The sequence below is a fragment of the Aythya fuligula genome, chromosome 12 (genome assembly GCF_009819795.1).
Source record: "Aythya fuligula isolate bAytFul2 chromosome 12, bAytFul2.pri, whole genome shotgun sequence".
Taxonomy (NCBI): domain Eukaryota; kingdom Metazoa; phylum Chordata; class Aves; order Anseriformes; family Anatidae; genus Aythya; species Aythya fuligula.
In genome coordinates, this window is record NC_045570.1 from 14,077,383 (window position 1) to 14,098,727 (window position 21,345).

At 38.0% G+C, this 21,345-nt stretch overlaps 1 long non-coding RNA gene across 2 annotated transcripts in view; it reads left to right on the forward strand.

Annotated features, from left to right (window-relative positions):
- The window catches only part of LOC116494010, a 49,039-nt gene that overhangs the window by 20,269 nt on the left and 7,425 nt on the right, over window positions 1-21,345 (forward strand). The window contains exon 3 of one of the 2 annotated variants that reach the window (XR_004253827.1): window positions 19,797-19,948. The exons of the other annotated variant lie outside the window; for it this stretch is intronic. This is a non-coding gene — a long non-coding RNA (uncharacterized LOC116494010). The remainder of the gene's footprint in view (window positions 1-19,796; window positions 19,949-21,345) is intronic. 2 annotated transcript variants of the gene reach the window in all.

The window sequence follows — 21,345 nt, forward strand, 5'->3', positions numbered from 1 at the left end:
ACAATGCGGAGCAGCAGCAGCACCGGAGGGGTATTCTGAGCGAGTCAGGAGCTCTCCTCTTCCTGGCCTTGTGGGGAGGTGTGCTTCAAACTTCCCCCACGGCCAGCAGCATAGCTGGGTTCTTGCTTCCTGTAGCTGGACAGATCCTTTTCTCTCTCTCTTGGAAAATGGCACATTGAGTGAGATTGACAGTAAAGCATTCTGAAATCAATTGGATCTGGAAGGTGAAGGCAACAGAAAGGAGGAAATGTCTGTGCCTTTTTCTGACCCTGTGTAGAGGAACCAGCTACATGTAGCTGGCCCTCACATATACTTCTCTGGCTATCGCCTTTCATTTTATTATTTTTGCTTTGTAGCAGAGATAGTACAGTCTCGTAACATCCTCCAGTTGCCTTTATTCATTGTCTTGAAAACCGTCTGCTTACCAGAAATGTGATTTTCAATTTTAAAAAGCCCTCATTATTCCCTAAATCCTGCTATTCTCGAGGTATCGGCCTCTAGTAAGATGATGATAATTCCCCATTGGCCTGTTGATGGCTGAGAGTTTTTTCCCCCTTTTTATGCTTTAATAATTCTATGAATACCAGTAATGAATGAGCTGCAGACGTTGTGTTCTTGCCTTTCTCCCAGTGCTAGTTTTACTCTAAATATAAAATGAGTTGGACCTGTTCTAAGAATTATTAGGATTGATTCCTTTCACAGGTCTTTAAGCCTTTGCAGTTTGGCAAGCCAAAATTACAAGCTTCAGTTGCTGTGCAGCCAGCGATATTTACTTTGCATGTGATAATTCAAGTCTAAAGTTCTTTGTGCAGGGCAGGAGGTCTTCTGTTTGTTTTGCAAACTCCAGATTATAAAACCCTTTTGTTTTTGCTCATGTAGGCTTATACTTTCTGTGCTGGGCTTTCATCTGGTGTAAATCAGGATCACTTCACCAGGCTTATTGAAGCTATCCAGTCTTGTACAAGCTGACAATCTAATACATGGATTTACAAACAACAAAGCCCCGAAAATCACCACACTGTATTTTCTTGATTTTGTTTGGTTTCCATGCAAAGCCAAAAACTGATGTAAGCTTCACAGAGAGGTGAGTCTGGCCTAAGTGTAAGAGTTGTAGCAGAACTAGAAACTGGTCAGTTTTCACCAGATACTGTTTTTTTACTAGGTCATAGTTTTAGTCTAATTCCCTAGGAGTTGTGTACTTGTTGAGTTTATTCAGTGGAATTTTTATCTCAGAACATGCAGGGATATGAAAACATGTTTAGCTGCTAATTGATTTGTGTGTTCCCTGTGTTTTTAAGTATGAGGAGTCGATTTGTCTCCTTGGTAGAATGAACCTTGCACAAAGGCAGACCCAGCGGGACAGAGCCCCTTGTTTTGTAGTGGTCTGCAGGCTGCAGGGGCTGCTTTGCCATGTCAGGAAGGGAGGGAGAATAAGTTTAATTCCTCATTTTGCAAATGATTTTGGGCTTTTCATCAGAAAAAATGTTGTTAGCAGGGCTGAGATGACAAGTAGCAATAGCCTGTGCAAAGGGAGCTTCTTTAGAAGGGCTGGTCACAGCAAGAATGGGTTAAAAAGTTACTAGTTCAAAACATTTTCATGCCTTAATTTAAAAGTGGCACTTGAGAGATGCGAAGTGCTTAATTAGTCAAGATTTCTGTCTTCCCACTTACATATACTCTAATCGTAACCCTCATCTTTTGTCGTCCCCCCCCCCCCCCCACGCCTTTCCGTGCCTGGGTGCTGCTCAGCAGCCCACTGGTAATCTGCCTAGAGGCTGTGACCGCTGCCCCTGCACATCAGCAGAATTGCAATGACTCTCTTCTTATGTGGGTTTTGTTAGACTGGAACATGCAGCTCAGAAGCAATTGCTGAACTCCTAACATCCACACTTTAATTTTGCAAACCTGTTTTTTTCACTTTGCTAACTGTTATGTTCTGAGTTACGGAGCAGCTCCACTCCTTTTTTGCCAGTAGTCAGGTTTTGGTGCTGGGTACTGCATTAGGACTTCTGGTCCCTTTCTGGTCATTAAATGGCTTGACCCAGAGCCTCCTGAAAACAACAAAAGTCATTTCATTAACTTCAGTGGCCTTTGGATCAAGCTGTGTCAGGCTGCATAGGGTGGTTCTGAAATAGATCTATTGAGAATTTTTTTCTTCCTTGGAAAATGTTAACGCTTAGGAAAAAAACAGCTTTTGGTGAACTTCTTGCTTCAGGAAAAATGCTGAAAGGTTTCAAACTGCTGATGTGTCAGTGTTTTCTAAATGAAAACAAAATACACTTTGTTTCAAAATATAAATGATATATTGGTGAAATATTTAAAAGACAAAACAATCCAACTGAAATAATGTTTCACTTTTCTTCATCTGACATTTTTTAGATGTTCAAGAAACCCAACTTCCCCTCTTAATCCCAATTTTGGGTAAGAATATTTCACAGACCAAAATAACCCATGAATGTATGATGACTGTTTTCTGTAGTTCTACTAAAGGAGATCACCTTTCCAGAACTTCTGCCCCTGTGCCATTTGCCCAGAGTGGCAGCATTTACTGTGATAATAAGAGGAATGATAAAAGCAAAGTAGGAAAAATGACTGAGTGCCTTAATTCTAATTCCTAAATCTCTTTCAATCTGCAGAGAAATTTGTCATCTTTATTTTTATCAGGCTGGGTATGCATAACTTTTCTCACTCCTACTTCACATTTTAAATCTTTGAAGTTTGGCATCACTTAAGTTACTCAGTTCTACATTCCTTCAAGAGAAATTATATCTTATCTAAAAACGAATGACAAATGCTAGATATACTACTCCACATGAAGCCTAACCATTGCCTTGCAAAGCAATAACACCGCCTGCTTTGATTCACATTGTATTCCCTCAGCTCACCTCCTACCAGCCTGTTTATCTTATTCACTAGCAGCCAAATATAAGGCTGAAAAAGCTTTTGAGATTTGTTTCTGTAACAAGTGCCAAATTTCCTATTCTGATCACACTGTTGACTGTCTTTTGTTTGTTTGCACTTCCTCATGCACTCTTTCTTTTGCTGTCTGGGGCTTATTGTTTTAAATGTTCCCTGATTGTACCACATTTCTCTGTCCATTTATCTGGGCCCAGGTACACTAATAATGTAATGAAAAAGGATTTCTTCCCTATAGGAGTTGTTAAAAAAAAAAAATAAATAAATAATAAAAAAAAAAAAAACCACCAAACTGATGTAAAAAGCTGCACAGAGGAAGCCATTTGCAGTTCACAATAACAAGTTTTATTGGTCAATAAATCCCAGAACTATACTGCTTTGTTTTTTGTAGAATCTGCTGGCCCCTTATTTATTAACTAGCGATTTCAAAAATATAAAGCACTTTTAATTCCAGGGTCCAATTCACAGGTTTTGTGTTGGTCACTAAGACAGATGAGAGCTGCTGCTGAGACTTTACTGGTGCCAGGAGAGGCAAAGATAGCTCCTCCTTGCCGTACCACCACTTAACACCCACTAGTATTAATGGCACAGAGGCAGGATTTTCAGGTAGCTCCTCATAGACTCGTCTTCTGAAGTCTACGTTCAGCATCCATCTGTGTCTTTAGAAAAACAGTCCCCCTGGCCCCCATTTAAGCACTGTAATGGCTTTCTCATGGGTGTCTGATGTTGTAGTGCTCTTCATTGAAACTGCTAATTCCCTGCTGTCATATACCTTCAGTACACAACTGCAGTGTGTTTCCATACGTTTCAACACTAAGAGAATGGACATTAGTCAGCAGACATTGGTCTATGCCTGATTGGCAATTTGTCTGTAAAATTTATTTAACTAGAAAAAGAAAGAAACAAAAGGAAGAAGGCATCAAAATCAAAGCGTGGTCTAAGGATCAGTGTATCTTGACAGATTTCCTGTTTTAAAAGCAAAATTGAAATGTTCAGATCTCCCATTTCAGAAGGCTGATGCTATCATGCGTTATTTTGATTGATCTGATGAAAATTATTGAAGCAAGTAGCTTCAGCATTTCTTATCCATCATTTAAATTTACTAGATTTAGATTGCCACACACACATGGTAAGTCTGATGCAATTTCACAGAGACCCCAGGCAGAATTTAGATATAAATCCACACAGTATTACTACACTACAGTTCCTAGAATATTTAATTAAATTTCTCTTTCAGAAATAAACTTTTAAACCAGTTTTGGAGTCAATATTTAGGTAAAATACCAAATGACAGCAAGACTGTGAGGATCAAGTCCCACCGTATGACTAGTCTAGTTTATAATGGTTCACTAGGCAGAAATGATTCAGTAATGCTGTTTGGTTTTTGTTTTGTTTCTTTTAATTATTGTTGCCCATGCAACTTCAGTAGAAGCTGGCTTTGTATTAATAGGTAATATATTTAATTTTATTGGTATCCTGCTTACTCGTCTGTGTGATCTGTCCTTCATGCTTTTGCTTTAAACTGTTGTATTATTGATACATGAGTAATGAGATAAATAACGCTTGTCACATCTTGAGCTCCCCATCTTCAGGTGTGTTTGTCTTTCCCAGAAAGGAGATAAATTCTTACTTACTCTAGGGTGACATTTACCTTTTTCTGAAGAGGATGGAACATATGGAATGATGGCAAGCGATGGTGGGGGAAGAGAGAGAGGAATATCACCTTGGGCTTTTTAATTCATCCAGCTCAGTCAGAATCACTGTAGGGTACCAGTGGTTGCTTATGAGAACCACGTCATTGTTGTCCCTCCATATGCCCCTCTTAGCATCTGAGCATCCATTAGGAAATATAAAAGGACATTAGTCCAGGGAAAATTTAAATTGCAGACCAGTGGCTCTGCCAGATCTGTTTCACTACGAGAAAAGTGAAAGTATAGAAAATAGCATGTCAAAAAGAGCAGATGTTGCTAATGAAACATACACTGCAATGAGTCTTTGGTGGCTGAGCTATGCAGGAGCTGAGTCATCTCAAAAACTGCCTTTCCTTTTTCACACTTGTGTTACATATTGTGTTAGGGGGATGATGACACTTAACTCCCATTGACAAGCACTTTTAGCTGAAGTGTTACTGTAACATTGAATAGTGGATGGATGATGACTGTTAGCAAAGTATTCAACTTTATCAGCCCACAGATGGTCAGAGAACATGTTGATTACTGAGTGGTCGAAATGTTTCCTGGAGACCTTCTGGTTTCCTTAAAATTTCTATTAAGAAATAGTTTGGGTTGGCAACAGATCCATTGCCAAGGCAGATAAAGCACTAACTCAGTATCTGTCTTGGTTTCTAATGACAGATGAAAAGCATCTTCCTCTCTGACAGAATAGCTGTTTATACTTGTGTTGGGTGCTGTGGGGGTCCCGATTTCACTGCTGAGAAACAGAGCCTTCATCTTCCTGTTGTGTGACAGGGTTCTCACTCCTAGCATTCTCCAGATTATTCCTTCCTACGGATATATTTGAAGGGTGTTCTGTGAGTGCAAATGAACATGCTTGAATACAAAAAAGTTTCAAAATCTCAGAGGTTGCCACAAAATGGAATTATTATCCTCTGATCAACCTTATCCCACAACTGTTTCACACTACCTCTTATTTGGATACTTTGGAACAATTTATTCAGAAAGAGGAGGTTTAATTGCTATTTTGCAATTTTAATGAATATATGCCATTTCTGTTCATCTTTCTATTTACTTTCACAATGTAAGGGAGAGTTCTAATGCCAAGAATGAATTTCATTACTTGCAGAAAAAAAAAAGACACTTCATTAATACTGAACTGTTATTGCTGGTATATGTGCTGGCTGGTGAATGTGATTATCAATAGAAATACAGCATTTCAGGCACAAGAGGAAGGCTGCCATTTTCAGAAGTACCTAACAGTTTCTGTAAGTTTGATGCAGGCAATCGAATAAAAGTTAATTTTCAGTGCAGAGGCGTGGCTGAACAGGGAACTTTTGCTGTGTATTCAAGAGAAAAAGAGTTTATGACTGGTGGAAGAAGGAAGTTTGCAGACAACACCAACCTGGGGGGAAATGTCAATCTTCCAGAGGGTAGGAAGGCCCTGCAGAGGGACCTGGACAGGTCCTTTGCATTATACGGTCATGACTAATTTTCCTTCACCTTTATCCCCATCATATATCCTTTTATGATAAGATCACCCGTATGGTGGACCAAGGGAAACCAGCTGATGTGATTTTTTTGGACTTCAGCAAGGCTTTTGACACGGTTTCCCATAGGATCCTACTGGACAAAATGTCCACCATACAGCTAAATAAAAACATCATACGATGGGTGAGCAATTGGCTAACGGGCAGGGCCCAAAGGGTTATGGTAAATGGAGCTGCGTCAGGCTGGCGGGCGGTCACCAGTGGGGTCCCTCAAGGCTCCATCTTAGGGCCGGTACTTTTCAATATTTTTATAAATGATCTGGATGTAGGAATAGAGGGTATTTTGAGCAAGTTTGCTGATGACACCAAACTTGGAGGAGTTGTGGACTCAAATGAGGGCGTAAAGGCCTTGCAGAGGGATCTGGACAGGTTGGAGAGCTGGGCGATCACCAACCGCATGAAGTTCAATAAGAGCAAGTGCCGGGTCCTGCACCTGGGACGGGGAAACCCTGGCTGCACGTACAGACTGGGCGATGAGACGCTGGAGAGCAGCCTAGAAGAGAGGGATCTGGGGGTCGTGATAGACAGCAAGTTGAATATGAGCCAGCAGTGTGCCCTGGCAGCCAGGAGGGCCAATCGTATCCTGGGGTGCATCAAGAACGGCATCGCTAGTAGGTCAAGGGAGGTGATTGTCCCGCTCTACTCTGCGCTGGTGCGGCCTCACCTCGAGTACTGTGTGCAGTTCTGGGCACCACAGTATAAAAAGGACATGAAACTGTTGGAAAGTGTCCAGAGGAGGGCTACGAAGATGGTGAAAGGCCTTGAGGGGAAGACGTACGAGGAACGGCTGAGGTCACTGGGCCTGTTCAGCCTGGAGAAGAGGAGGCTGAGGGGAGACCTCATCGCAGTCTACAACTTCCTCGTAAGGGGTTGTCAAGAGGCAGGAGACCTTTTCTCCATTAACACTAGTGACAGGACCCGCGGGAACGGGGTTAAGCTGAGGCAGGGGAAATTTAGGCTGGACGTCAGGAGGGGGTTCTTCACAGAGAGGGTGGTTGCACACTGGAACAGGCTCCCCAGGGAAGTGGTCACTGCACCGAGCCTGTCTGAATTTAAGAAGAGATTGGACTGTGAACTTAGGCACATGGTCTGAACTTTTGGGTAGACCTGTGCGGTGTCGAGAGTTGGACTTGATGATCCTTAAGGGTCCCTTCCAACTCAGGATATTCTATGATTCTATGATTCTATGATTCTATGATTCTATATTGTCCTACTGTGTACAAATATTTTACACAATTCTCTCAGCTCTTGCTATGGATATCTGAAACTGCTTGACTTTCTGATGCTATTCTCCCTAATAATTTTGTCCACATGATTAAACTTATAAAAATCACATAACCAGCAATCTATCTTTACAGTTTATATATCTGTTTTTACTTTTCTGACGATTAATAATCACACTAGTTTCAGGTTTACTACTAGCATTAAGATCTCAAGTGATTCTTTAGCACGTGCCCTTTATCATTTACTTCTCCACAATAGTTATTCTGGCTAACAGCTGATTCCAGTTAATTTTCTTTTAAATTCTTGAATGTATGGTATTTAAGAATCAAATGTTCCTGTGCTTGTGCTGTGTCACTTGAAAATACATCTCTGATATGATTGTATCAGATTAAACAAGTCATACATATCCAATTATCTTCAGTTATTCTAGTTAGCATACAGCTAAGTATAGATCTTTAGTACCTGTCCTCAGTTACCCATATAGCATTTTGTTTCCAGATTCAAATAGCCTTAACTATTCATATCTCTCTCCCAGGTCCCTGATATCTTTCTAGGGGTTTCCCAGCCACCTTGTATCACATAGGTGCAGAGGATATTGCATGTTTGCTGTATATTAGTTTCTTTTTTGCCTAATATTTTAACCTGAAACTGGTCAGATTTTACCCTCTTTATGGGTTTATTTTAAACCCTTTTAGGCTAATGGTTTTTTTTGTTTTGTTTTGGTTTTTTGTCTGTTTGTTTGTTTGTTTTTCAAGAAAAACATCTCAGTAAATAAAAGACAGTGAAAAGACAAAGTCAGGGGTTAGTAACAGAGAAAATACTTACAACTAGTAGGTAGCTTTAGTCATTTGACAGAGGGAAAGAAAAAAAGAATATGCACCTTTGGTGAACTAAATGGCAGAGCTTGGCCATTTTATGATTTGACAGCATGTCACTTTTATTGAAGTGCAGCAACTGAAGACCATCAGTTACTCTTTTTCTTACACAAGCAAGTTCTTTAAACAACTTCAACTTGTGTTTTTTTTTCCTCTGGTCACATCCGCACTGAAGCATATTAGGTGTAACAGGATAGAAGACAAGTCTCTAAGTCTTGTGTAATGCCATTGATGTCTAATGACAGCAAAATCTGGTCTGCTTTCATCTAAAAGTAGGAAAAATGAATTTAGCACAACAGAGAAATATAGCAGTCAACACAGTTTAGAAGTGTGTTAATTCCAGCAGCATTTATCAGAACTTAAGAGGGATTCACATACAGGAGGTTTAAGATACTCTACAACACCAAGAATTCCTCAGTCCTTTCAGGAGCCAGAATACTGAACTTCATGTAATGATGACCTTGTATTATTACACCAAAATCCACAGTCTTGTTGAGATTGGGAGGCGAAGAAAGGGCAGCAGTATTTCATTTCTGGCACTGACAAAAATACTAGACACTGGCATTTTGTGCAGCATTTAGTTTTAACAGACAACCACATGGAACAGAGCTATTTTGGCCCCTTTATATTGTTCCATGTTTATGTTTCAAGAAAAAAAATCTCTTATTTCTCTCACATAAGCATAATCAAAGCAGTAAACAGGTATTTTACACATTCTATATAATTCCAAATAAGTGACTTCTCCATGTAAATATTTCCTAACAGGATCAGATCTTCAACTAGAGTAAATCCTTACTGAACTTGTGGTCCCACTGTGAACCACTGGTCTGTGGACTGATTTTGTCCCATGTTTGCACGTATATAACTTGCTCAGAACTCAGAAAATGTGTAGAGACATTGATATCCATGGGAAAGATGTAACAAATTACTAAAATAAACCAGACAACGTTATCATTGCTTAATGTTCATAATGGGAGATAGAGCTGTAGTCAGTGACGCAGAGAGGCATATGGGGCTATCTTCAGCTGTCAGCCTTCTGAGAGCTCATGTGCTTGAGAAGTTCTTGGCTGAATCAGGGCCTAGTGCTAAACTCATTTGTAAACTGGTGTTAGCACAGTTTTCTATTAAAACTTCTGCTAGGGGTTAACAGGTGAAACTCAAGCTGTACAGCTGATTTTTAAATCAAAAGCATAAGTTGCGTTTTTCTAATCACTTTGTTCCTTTACCTGCTTTGTTTCCTATGAAGAAAGCATATGCAATTATAAACTGGAGTCCACAGCAGGCTGCAGTTCACCTCATCGGATTGTACCCGTCCTCTTTCTTTGAGCAATCACGGCACCCAGATGCCAAGCTGTTAAAATAGTTTTCTAGCTATAGCATCTGCCTTCAGATTGATCAGGCAGTTGTGTCTGAGTCAGTTATGTGGTTAAAGGGATAATGGACTGCCTGTGCTGTCTGGCCTTCCTGAATGCCAATTTCTTTTGACTTGCATTTCACAGTAATTTATGCATCTTTACCAATTGTTCAGAAGGTTTCGCTGCAGTCCACCTTGCCGCATTTCAGTATGCAGCAATAAACAAAAGCTCCAAACCTGTCTTGCTTCTAACTGAGGAGTGCCTATACCTAAGAATGTGGGTTACTTTCTTTCTTTTCTTTCTTTCCTTTTTCTTTTTTTTTCCCCTTTTTCTTCCTCCTTCTTTTTTTTTTTTTTCTTTTTTTTTTCCTACATTCCCTGTTTAAACAACAGTAGCACCAATTGGTGCAACCTGTGCCGTTGTAACAGGCCCTTTATAATTATGCTGTCAGACATTTTCTCATGATTCTGGGACACAGCAATTTAGTAACCTTTCTATTATGAATATTTCAATGTTTGTAGCTCTGAATAACACACACTGGAATAACAAAACAAAACAAAATAAAAAAGCTCATTTTCCCCTTTCTCCCCAGCCCCCCAGCTCCTTTTTATAGTTTCAGACAAAGAAAGAATAAAAATTAAATGTTAGATACTAGCATCTGAGATTTCTTTTTCTCTAACTTTTTTTTCTCTGTGTATTGGGGATAAATAAATATGATGAATTTATTGCATGTGAGGTAAGCATTCTGATTTTTATCTTCTCTCTGCATGAAACCAATCTTCTCTGAAAGAACATTTGAATTGAAGAAATAGATGACAAATATAAATATGGATGGAAGTTAAAACTTTCAGTATAGGTGTGAAGACGGAAACCATCTGACCAAAAAAATTAATTATGTTTCTGTTGCCAGCTGGCTGAACTGATGCACCAAATATTCTTCAGAGGTAAACGAAACAGTACGTGAAAAAATCAGAAAAAAAGTGGCATATATGTAGTGCTAATTTTATTCTTTTGTAGTAAAGTCACTCCTCATTGCTTTCTTTTTTTCCCTCCCAGTTTTACTGATAAAAGGACTATTTTCTGGCAAAGAAACTTGCTGTGGGAATTTATGTTGTACTTCTGATTCCACAAGATGTGCACATGTATGTGTGCTCAAGGAGCACATTGGCTTAATAGTAACACAGCTTTAGGGGCTTACAGAATGCACATCCTATTTATCTTGAGGTTAAACATTTTCCTATCAAGCTGCAGAAAATGGTCAATATACTGTAGTAACTGTAACCTCATTATACATTCCTCTGATTCCAATTATTCATATGCTAATATTTTATATTAAATTTTAAATATTCAGGTTTTGATGTAAGTCATTATATTCATGTGAATAGATTTTTATATAAATTATTGAACCTTTCTTAATTTTATTATATCTGGTTCAATTTTATTTGCTAAGAAAAAAAAACAAACAGGTAAGGAAACTGAATTATACTACCTCTGGATGTAACATGCATCCATCTGTTCACACAGAGAATCTTCTATACATATTTCTGATTTTGTACATATTTTTTGTACAGAATTTGTAATTTATATTCATTATAGCTGAACCAAGAACTGAGAACAAAACTTGGTGAGTGTGTGTGAGAGAGATTAATATGCAGAAACACTTAATGTTTCATTGACTAAAGAACCAAGAAAGAGTTCAGAATGTGCACATCTATAGAAACATAATGATATGAGAGTGAGAAGAAAAAAAAGCCCAACATGTAGTGGCCCAGATTATATACTATGTCTACTGTCTGGAACTTAGGGGTTTAAAGGGTACTGGATAGTTCAGGGATACTTTAGTTCTGCGTACCTTCTCCCTCCACAGTGTGTTCAGGTTTGATTTTGCATGTTGAATTGTTTCTAAGTATATTTTTGGAACGTTAATCAAGAGAGTTCATGTTGACTATTATAAGCTGTATCAGCCTCTCAAATTGATAGAAAGAAAAGATACCCCCATCTGTTACTAAAATAGACATAAAATAGACAAAACCTCCACAGAAGGAGGGTAGACATTTGTCTAAGTGACTTTTTTTTTTTAAGAGTTAATTTAGAAATAGCCAAAATAAATTCCATATGAAATGTAAAAAGGCTTGAGCATGCACAAATACGTGTGGGATCTAGTAGACTTAGGGTGTACTGTGTTCCTCACATCATGGAGAAGGTTGCTATTATTTGTCATTTGCATCCAGTTGTTACGGTAAGGTCAATTTTTTTTTTTTTTTTTGTCCTTTTTGATGTCTCAGTGTGCCCTCACCAACTGACTCATGTCCCATGTCTATTGTCTGCCCCATGGATCTCACCATTCATCTCTCCCTTAAATGCTTTTTTTGTCTTCTGTGTTGTCCTATTTGCATAGTTTTGTTTTGTTCTTCTTCAAGTATTACCTGTTTTCCTTGCAATTATTAACGAGGAGGTAAGAAATAGTATTTATGTGGTTGTCCTCTGTGGATCTACTCCAAAAATCTGACTGAAGCCAATGAAATTAGCTGCATGCCTGAAATACAACACATACTTAATAGCTTTTATGAGTGACGGTCTGTCTCTCTTTGCCACCCTCCCGTTTTATTATACGCTCGTCTCCTTTTACACAGCTAGCTCTTCAGATGTATTTGTGGCATTGCATACACTTGATAGTAATTGCAGAACTAGTAAGAATAGTACTAACAATGCGGTATTCTAGGTTGTTCATTTTATGCTCATTTCTATTTAATAAATGCCTGTAAATGATTCTGAAAAGCTGTAGTGAGAGAGTCCTTTAAAAAGACAATTACACATCATGAAAATCAAGCAATTGGGACCATCACAGCATCTTAAGTGAACACAGTGCCAGTCCTCAAAAGATGTCAGCTTGTTGCTGATGCCACTGATGTCTGGCAAACATGTATTTTTGTATAAAACCCTGTATTAAGCCTCTTTAATTATGCCATAGATGAATTACAATTAATATGTAAATAGAGACATAAAACTAGGTTTATGACATGTGGCTATCTGTACCAGAAATCAGTTCTTACAAATCTCTCCCCTTTGAATGTCCCTCAAGCTGTTTGCTACACTTTTTATTTTCTATGACTTTAGCTACCAAACTGCCAGCAAAATTCCAAGCACACTGTGGCCTGTTTGCAATTCACACATATTGAAAAGCATGGCAAATTATGATTCACTTGGCTAACTAGCAAGACAGCATATTGATGGCTTACTCGTACAAATATCTTTTCCTTCCACCATATTTTATATGTGTATCTATATAACTCCACAGATTTCTGTAACCACTTCTTTATTTAGAATTAGTCAGAAACAAAGACTCACAACAGAGGACACTTTCTTTAGCCATGCTACACAAGTCCCTGACCACAGCTTGTAGAATTTGCCAGCTTGACTGCATCTCAGTTTTGCTAGATGCATTTGCACAGCTCTGTAACTGTATATCAGAACTGGTCAGCAGGCAGATTTTCTTTTCCACAGAACAGTTAAGCAACCCCAAAATAAATCCCCCAAAAGCCAGAATTTTCACTGAGCAACCCCAACCCACATAAATCCTAAAACTGCAAATCTTTTCTTCACCCATCTGTAAATTACAATATTTATATGCTACAGAGATCATGGTGTGCATGGTTAGAACCAATGAAGAGAGTAAATGTCATACTTAATTAATAATGGTGACAAGCACTTCCTAGCATTGAAAGGCAGACTGCATCCCAAAACTGCACATTTCCAGCCCTACTGAGCACTGCCTCTGAAAGTCAAATGAGCAGCTTTATCTGATTGTTGTTGTTATTAGGGATGCAGTGAAAGCAATGAAAAGTAGGAGTCAAAGTGAGAATTTAAATATACGTCTCTGAAAGCTTCTTGCATCTACAGATGGAAAAGTCCTAAAAGAGCAAGCATGGGGATAGCTGGGATATACAGGAGCTTTAAACATAATTTATTTAGGTACCTGTTGTAGTGATATGCTCAGCTGAGCTGGTTTGTCTCAGCTTGGAGCTGGTCTGAGTCAGCCTGGCTCAGAGTCTCAGACTGATTTTTTTTTTCTTCCCCATTCATAGTCCCTGGCATTCAGAGCTGCATTCACAGCCCAGAATCAGCATTTGCTGACAACTTTCCTTCTTTGCTTGAAGATGCATGTCTTGCAACAAATTTAACAGTAACTACGGCTTGCCTCTCACATTTACATGTTTAAACAATGTTATCAGTGAGAAAAAATATGTTTAATAATTTGAAGTACAAAATGCAGAAAAGTTTAAAGACTTAAATTTTTCAAATGTTTATGAATGTACCCATTTCCATCCATCTTTAAGCACACAGGTGATCTCTTGGACTATGTCATTTTCATTTGAATGATCAGCTTGCTTCAGTTTTAACTATGAAAGCCAAAAGGAAAAGAACAGTTAGTCTTGAAAAATCTATACTTTCATGTAGTCACACTGTAGTATGTCTGCATTCTTCCAGAGCCTGATCCCAGACTTGAAGCTAAATGAATGTCCCCGAATAACCCAAAAATGCACAGGCTTTCCCAGGCAACACTGCTGTAAGGCTGCTCCCCATGGCACCATGGAATTTACTGGCTTTCTCTCTTTTGGCAAGACTGTAACAGCCTACAAAGCCATGGATGAACAAACACCCAGTTCACTCAGAGACCTGGGCCTGCATGCATCGGCTGCTTACAGTTCTATGATAATGAGAGACGTGCGGGTGTAAGTCTGTGCTGCCCAGGCTCTTTTCCAACTCTGATTTCTGCAAACTCTTACTTGAATTGTGGAAATTCTGTAGGAATCGGTCAGGAGCAGGTAAAGCAGCAGCAGCAAGAGCAGGTCCTTTTCAGGCTCCCTCTAAATCGGATGAAGATGGTCTCATGCTGTCCTAATGATTCCTGTGATGTCCCTATCACTCTAGCTTGGCTAGTGGACCTGAGGAGATGGAGATGACTGGAGCTTCCCCTCGAAAATGTCCTTGAACATTCAGGCCACAGTGGCATGAAGGGAGGCCCTGGCAGAGCACTGCCTGTGCCAAACCAGATAGCATCTTGTTTCTACTGGACACACAGCAAGCGCTGCTGTGCAAAGGTGTATGTTAGGTAGATGCTTGGATAGCTGTAGTGTGAAAGAAAGAGCTGGGCTTTTTTTGTGTTAAACTTGGAGAATTATTCCAATAATTATTACATTAATTGAGCTCCTATGTCGTAGTCTTTTAAGTTATGAACTTCCTTCCAACCTATTGCCTGACAGATCAGAAGGGCTGAAGTATTCTAGTAACTATGCAGATTCTATCAGTAATTTTCAAAATTTATTACATTTAGAAGGTATCTATTAAAAATACAGATACATTCATCCACATCCATGTCTTTTTATACCAGTTCCCTACCTGCTCTTTGCTGCATTAGAAAAACGGATCATTTTTGTGACAAAATGTAAAGCTACATTATTGTGCTTCTCACTGTAAAAATGGCAGCAGGCCTGATGCATGCTGGATTTGAAATATTTATTGTAGTGCCAGAGTAAACCAAACCCAAACAATTTCACAGATAATTATGCCCACTAACTATATGCAAAAAGCATCCATTTCTCCTCCAGTGATACTATACACATATGGATCTTCTGTTAAGAATAATCAAGTTTGCGCTTACATTAAGGAGTGACAGAGCAACAAGCTCTCCTCCTCTACTCCGTTAAAAACTGGACAAGTTCCTTTGCAGATCAAGCTGTTATAAAATTAAAATTAAAGCACTTCTCTGAAATCATAATACTTTCTATAACATATGTGAGAATGCAGAAAGCAGTTTGGAAAGAGAGAGAAACCTAGAGGGGCTGGAAGAAAGCCAAAACGATAAAGAACAATGAGTGGGCTTGCTGGTCTGTTGATCTTGGATTCTCCCCAAATATCATTTATTTCTGTGTGTTGCTGTTTCTTTTCTTTCTCTCCCCCCCCTCTCCCTCCCCCCTTTCTCCCCCCTTTCTCCCTCCTCACCCCATTTCTTTCTTACAAGACAAGGAAAAGAGAGAGAGAAACAGAGCAAGGCAGTACAGTAATTTTAAGAGGAGGATAACTGGGAATGAAAAAAGAGGTGTTTATTAGTACAGGAAATTGGTTTACAGCTTCATAAATTTAAAACAGGCATATCATATTGCACAGATTATGGAGTGTTAGACTGCTCTATTCAGGAAGCTGGACAATCTGCTTTGCAATGCAAAATGTACTTATACAAGCACAGTGTGGATTTAGTAGAAAGTTAGGGACTACTTAAATAAGGTGGACAAATACACAGAATCAGAGACTAGCTGAGATTGAAGGGAGCCTCTGGAGATCGAGTCTGACCTCTCCCTGCTCAAAGCCAGGTCAACAAGAGCAGCTTGCTCAGGGCCTTGTCCAGTCTGGTTTTAAATGTCTCAAAGTCCATGTTGCTGAATGAGGACCATCCAAAGATGCTGAAAGAGTTACCTGATGACATTGGAAGGTTGGTGTCATGACAGTCAGGGACTAGAAAAGGGAAATGTTATGCCCATGAGACCCATGAGGAGGGTCTGAGGATGTGTTGGCTGTAAAGCTTCAATTCAGTCCCTAGCACAGACTCCTGGAAAGCATTTCCAGGTACATAAAGAACAAGAGGGTGATTGGTATCAGTCCAACAAGCTAAAGGGGAACTAGACAATTAGGTCCAGATTCTTGTCATATTTTACAGCAAAAAAGCACAAAGCAACAGCTACCTGTTGTAGTAAAAGAAATCCTAAATTTCTAAGGAAAATTTATCTACAGTGCAGGTGGTTAAAACATTAGACCAGATCATCAAGAGTTGTTGTGAAATAGTGTATTTGACAATACTCAGATCTGACTGGACTGAGCCCAGATCTAAATTATCAAGCTGACCCTGTTCTCTTGCATAATACAAGTATAACTGTCTGGTACGCCAGTTGTCTTCCTTGACATTTTGAAGGCAAGGAAGAAGTATGCTTTGGAGGACTTGCCAGTTAAATCTTCTCCTGCAGTGTTGCTGCATTATATATAATTTCCATGCACCCAAACTTTGAACTTCACTATTTTCATCCTTCAAAAATTTCATGTTTCATATAAGTAAAATATTTGAAGTTATATAAAAATACCTCTAAAGCCTTCTGGATTTAACAAAAATTATGCTGATGAGTCAAAACAATTACTTCAAAAATGTACAGAAATAGTCTACAAAGAGATTATTTATTTATTTATTAGTTCTGCTTTCATTTAATACACATGCTTCTTCTGTGACAGGAACTAAAACAATGAACAAGGCAAAATAAAGACATACTGCAGAGCATCAGTGTAATATGTTTCAAGTTCCCTCATTGTTTAAGTTTTATATTCAGTTTATGCATGTGAGCACCTTTGCCTTTTCAAACATGAAGACTTGCATGTCACAACTAATGATACTGGATACCCCTGCATTTTTGTTTCCTTTTAAACCAGAGAGCTGACTAAATCTCAAAAGGATTTGCTTTGCCTTCAGGGTAAGGTTGGAAAAACTATTACAAAATGGTTATCAGGATGGACTTCTCCACAAAAGGTACATCCGTTAATTTCAGGTGCATCTTTAGTCCCATAACACATATTGAAGTAATTCACTAACAGCAGCATATTTATCTTAACTCATGTGAAACAGGGAACTCACATTTTACAGGCAGAAATCAAAGCAGAGGAAATACTTAAGAAATGCAGCAAGATTAAAAAATAAATAAAAAAATTGAAGCCTAATCAATTGCAGTTGTCTTTCTCAGACTTCAGTGTGTTTTCTTAGGTTTCTAGATGAACCAGAGTCCCAGCCAGAAGGGTACATGCTATGTTGCTAGTGCATGAATAATTATAGAATCATTTAGGTTGGAAAAGACCCTTGAGATCATCAGGTCCAACCATCAACCTAACACCACCAAGTCCACTACTAAATGTACCTTCTAATAAAGTTATATAAGCATTAGTGTAGCTTTAATGCTATTCCCACTTCAATCATAACCATTTTTGGCATGGTAAAACAACCTCTCAAACACTATTGTAGAAACTTAACTTTGCAAGACGGGTCAAAAAAAGCAATTAGCTACTTATTATTAGCAATTAGCTGTCAATGACCTCTGAGAATTATAACCCAGATCAGTATGTGCAGTAAACAGAGTAAGTTTGAAACTTCAACCCAGGAAAAAGGGAGATGCTGCCATTTTCCATGATGAAGTATCTTATCTTCCACTTCATGAATGCAATCAGTTATATAAATACAACATTACTGGATTTTACAATGCAAATTTAGTAATCTCTATGTAGCGTGTGCAGTGTAAAAGTCCTCAAATGCATAAAATGAAGCACACTGAACAAAAATATGCACAATTTGTTACGCAGAGCATGGAAGGAGTGTTTGCTCAGACAGACTCTGAGCACCATCTGGGAGACAAGTGTTTAGTTTTGCAACAGATTGCATAATTTTCATGTAGAATCTGGAGAAGAGCTCTAAATGCTTTAATAGATAGTTGATTTAACATGCGTTTAATCTTTGTTTTGTGTTGTCTTAAAGGCTATGCATATGTTTTGAATGACAGAAGTAGTCATTAACTTATTACAGTGTTCATCCCTTTGCACAATTTGCTTTCTTTTCTTTTTGTCTTATTGTGTTTGTCTGTGTGCATGTGATATTTCACCTTACAGAGTTGGTTTTCACAGCACATGGTAATTAATCTTAGTAAAAGCCAAGCATCTACTGCATATGCATGCCATTTGATTGATTAGATTAAAAATTTAACATTACAGTTCATACATTAGCAATACTTCAATATAACATATACCAAGGACTCTACTATCAATAATAAGAATACTTCAAGAACAACACAAATTAACACCTGAAGCATAAAGAATGACCTTGAGAAAATGAAATGCTTTACTTAAAACTCACTGCCTGAAACGTAGTTAAATTGAGCACCATGTTTATGTTCTAAAAGAGCTGTAAAAAATACTGCACTTTAGAATAGGAAAACTTCAGATAAAGAATTTCTCACTTGGAGCCTTTTAGAAGAGGTATAATGTTTAGAAACCCAGCATTGATTTTTATTTTTTTAGTGGTATCCAACTAAATATATCTGCTACACAATAGTAAAAAGCTATATGTTAGAACTTTTGTCAACCTTCTTTTTGCCCATGTTAATAAAGTCATCGGGAGGCATAAACTGAGGATTCACTTTATTAGGACTAGAAACAGAGAAAGAAATACAAAAAAAATGAGACTATACATATTGTATAAAAAAGGCATGCTGTATTATGTGACATTGTTATGATAAAATGAAATACCATCCTTCATTTGGATATCTGTTCTTCTATATCCGAAAGCAAAAGCACATCAAAATACTTCTGCGGTGATTGACTTGTAATGCAATACACTGCAGCATCTTTGAACCTTAAGCAATGATAATGCTTTCAAACCTGCTATAAACTGGGTCAACTGTATGAAGAAATTGTAAAAAATGATGCAGTAATTCAATTTAGCACTGTGTGAAAACTGCACAATAGCAGGATTAAAGGATCTGAAAATGAAGACAAGTGGTTCATTATTAACTCCTTAAATGTTGTTCCTTCTGGAATGTCATTTGTTTCTAGCTTGGAATTGTAATTTTTGTGTCATGACAGAGTGAATATTTTCTATATTGCTTCTCTATATGAGTACATTGAAGTTTCTTCAAAGGCTTAATATAGTTTATGAAATACATCAACATTCACTATCAGTTTTATCCATACAGGTAACAGAATAGATTAGACAAAACAACAACAAAAACATTATGTATTCCTGTAAAAGCTGTGGCATGTGTAAAACACAGTCATCTTAAAAAGGAAAAAAAAAAAAAAAAAGGAAAAAAAAAAAAAGAAGATAGCAGCTATATAAAAAGCTAAAGACCAAGAGACCAAGGAAAAAAAAAAAAGTAATGAATTTAATGCTAAAGCTGCAACTGAAAAGTGCTTGTATACAGAGGAGGTACCCTTATTTTTTCCTTGTGTAACACAGTCATTTAAACAGGTGACCTCTTTTGTTATATGGTAATGTTATAGACATAACTTCTTTATGTGCCTAAAAAGGGCTTGTTTTATCCTAGGCTATTTTGTATTGTATATGCATGAGAAAATGTTTTGGATCAGCTTGTGTAACTACCACGGCCATTCCTTCAGCAGGAATCCCAGCCTCTGTCCCACTGTATCCACTGTATCACAACAGTACTCCATGCTGGTGATCACCAGAATCCAGTGTTCAATTGAGAGGCAACATCAAAATGAGTAACACTGGAGTAACCAAGTAACCAGCCTGGAATGATTTAAGGAGCTGGGTAAGCCAAAAGATTAAAAAATAAAAATAAAAAATCCTGCTCCAGGGGAGCAATTGTACTTTTGTGTATGAATTTCTCTCTATATATATAAACAAAACAAAACAAAGCAAAAAACAAAAACAAAAACTCTGAATTCTTTACTTTGAGAACTTAGATAGTTTCTATTAAATTTGGTTTGGACATCTGAAAATAAAGTTGATAATAGACAGAAGTGTAGTCTTCTGCTATTGAAAATTGTTTTTCTTCCAAACTGTAATATGTTTGATCCCACCCTTTTTTGAACTTAATCTTTTTCTTAATTGGCAGAGAATTGATTCAAAATTCCATTTGGTACTTGGCATTTGTCCAAAATTCTGGGACAGTGTGCTCCAAAATGCATGTTACGGTTCTAGCCAGCTCCTCATCAGCCTGAGGCTTTCTGACCAGCAGCAGCTAGGCCAGAGCAATGTGCCCTGGGTCTGATTTCAAGTCAGGAGCCAGCTAGAGCTGGTTAACTTTGGTCTGGAAGGCAGTCCTAGGTCCCCCAGTTTAGATACACTCGTGACACTTTCCATACCTGGAACCGAGGTTGCTTAGTCTGCATGTCAAATAAAGTAAAAATTGATGTGGGTGCAAAATCGTAACAATCTAAAATAAAATATTATTACTAACCAAGCAGGCTCAAGCTTAAACTTAGTGTCTTAGCTGCAACTTACACTTTCTCCTTCAAAGAATGTGCAGTGTGTCTTTTCCTCTGCTTTTCTATCTCAAGTAAGAGTGGTAATTATATGAATTACTACTTCCTTTTGATCTCATGGCTACATGATCCCAGAGCACAGAAGCTACATAATGGCTCACGTATGCATATCTCTATATCATTTTATTGTACAGCTCTGGAAGTATATGGGATGTGGCCTTCATCATCTAGTTGTTTCAACTTATAATTCATAGTGAAATCATTGCCCAATGGTCTCAAATCTAATATTAGTGTCTGGGCTGTCATTAAGTCAGCGTTAAATGAAAAGGAGTAGCTGAGCATCCATACAAAGAGATTTTACTCAATAGCATGAATGGATATCATAAGCATAAAGTATTTTAAATGTATGTGACAAAAGAGTTTGTTTTGAGAAATAACAAGAGACAAATGGGATACAATATTCCAACTATAAATCATCATTAAGCAATTAATGCTTTCACCATCTGTGGTCCAAAACAAAAATTCCTCTCCTTCAGAAGTGATCATTCATTATGATTGTAGGTTTACTTTTATCTCATGGAACAAGAAAAGATACATAACTTACATATTCAACTTATCCTTAAGAAGAACATTTTCTTAAAAATATCTATATTATACATACATATTTAACTATAAAAGAAAGTTGGTTGAAGGAGTAAGGAAAACTTCAGAATCTGAGTGG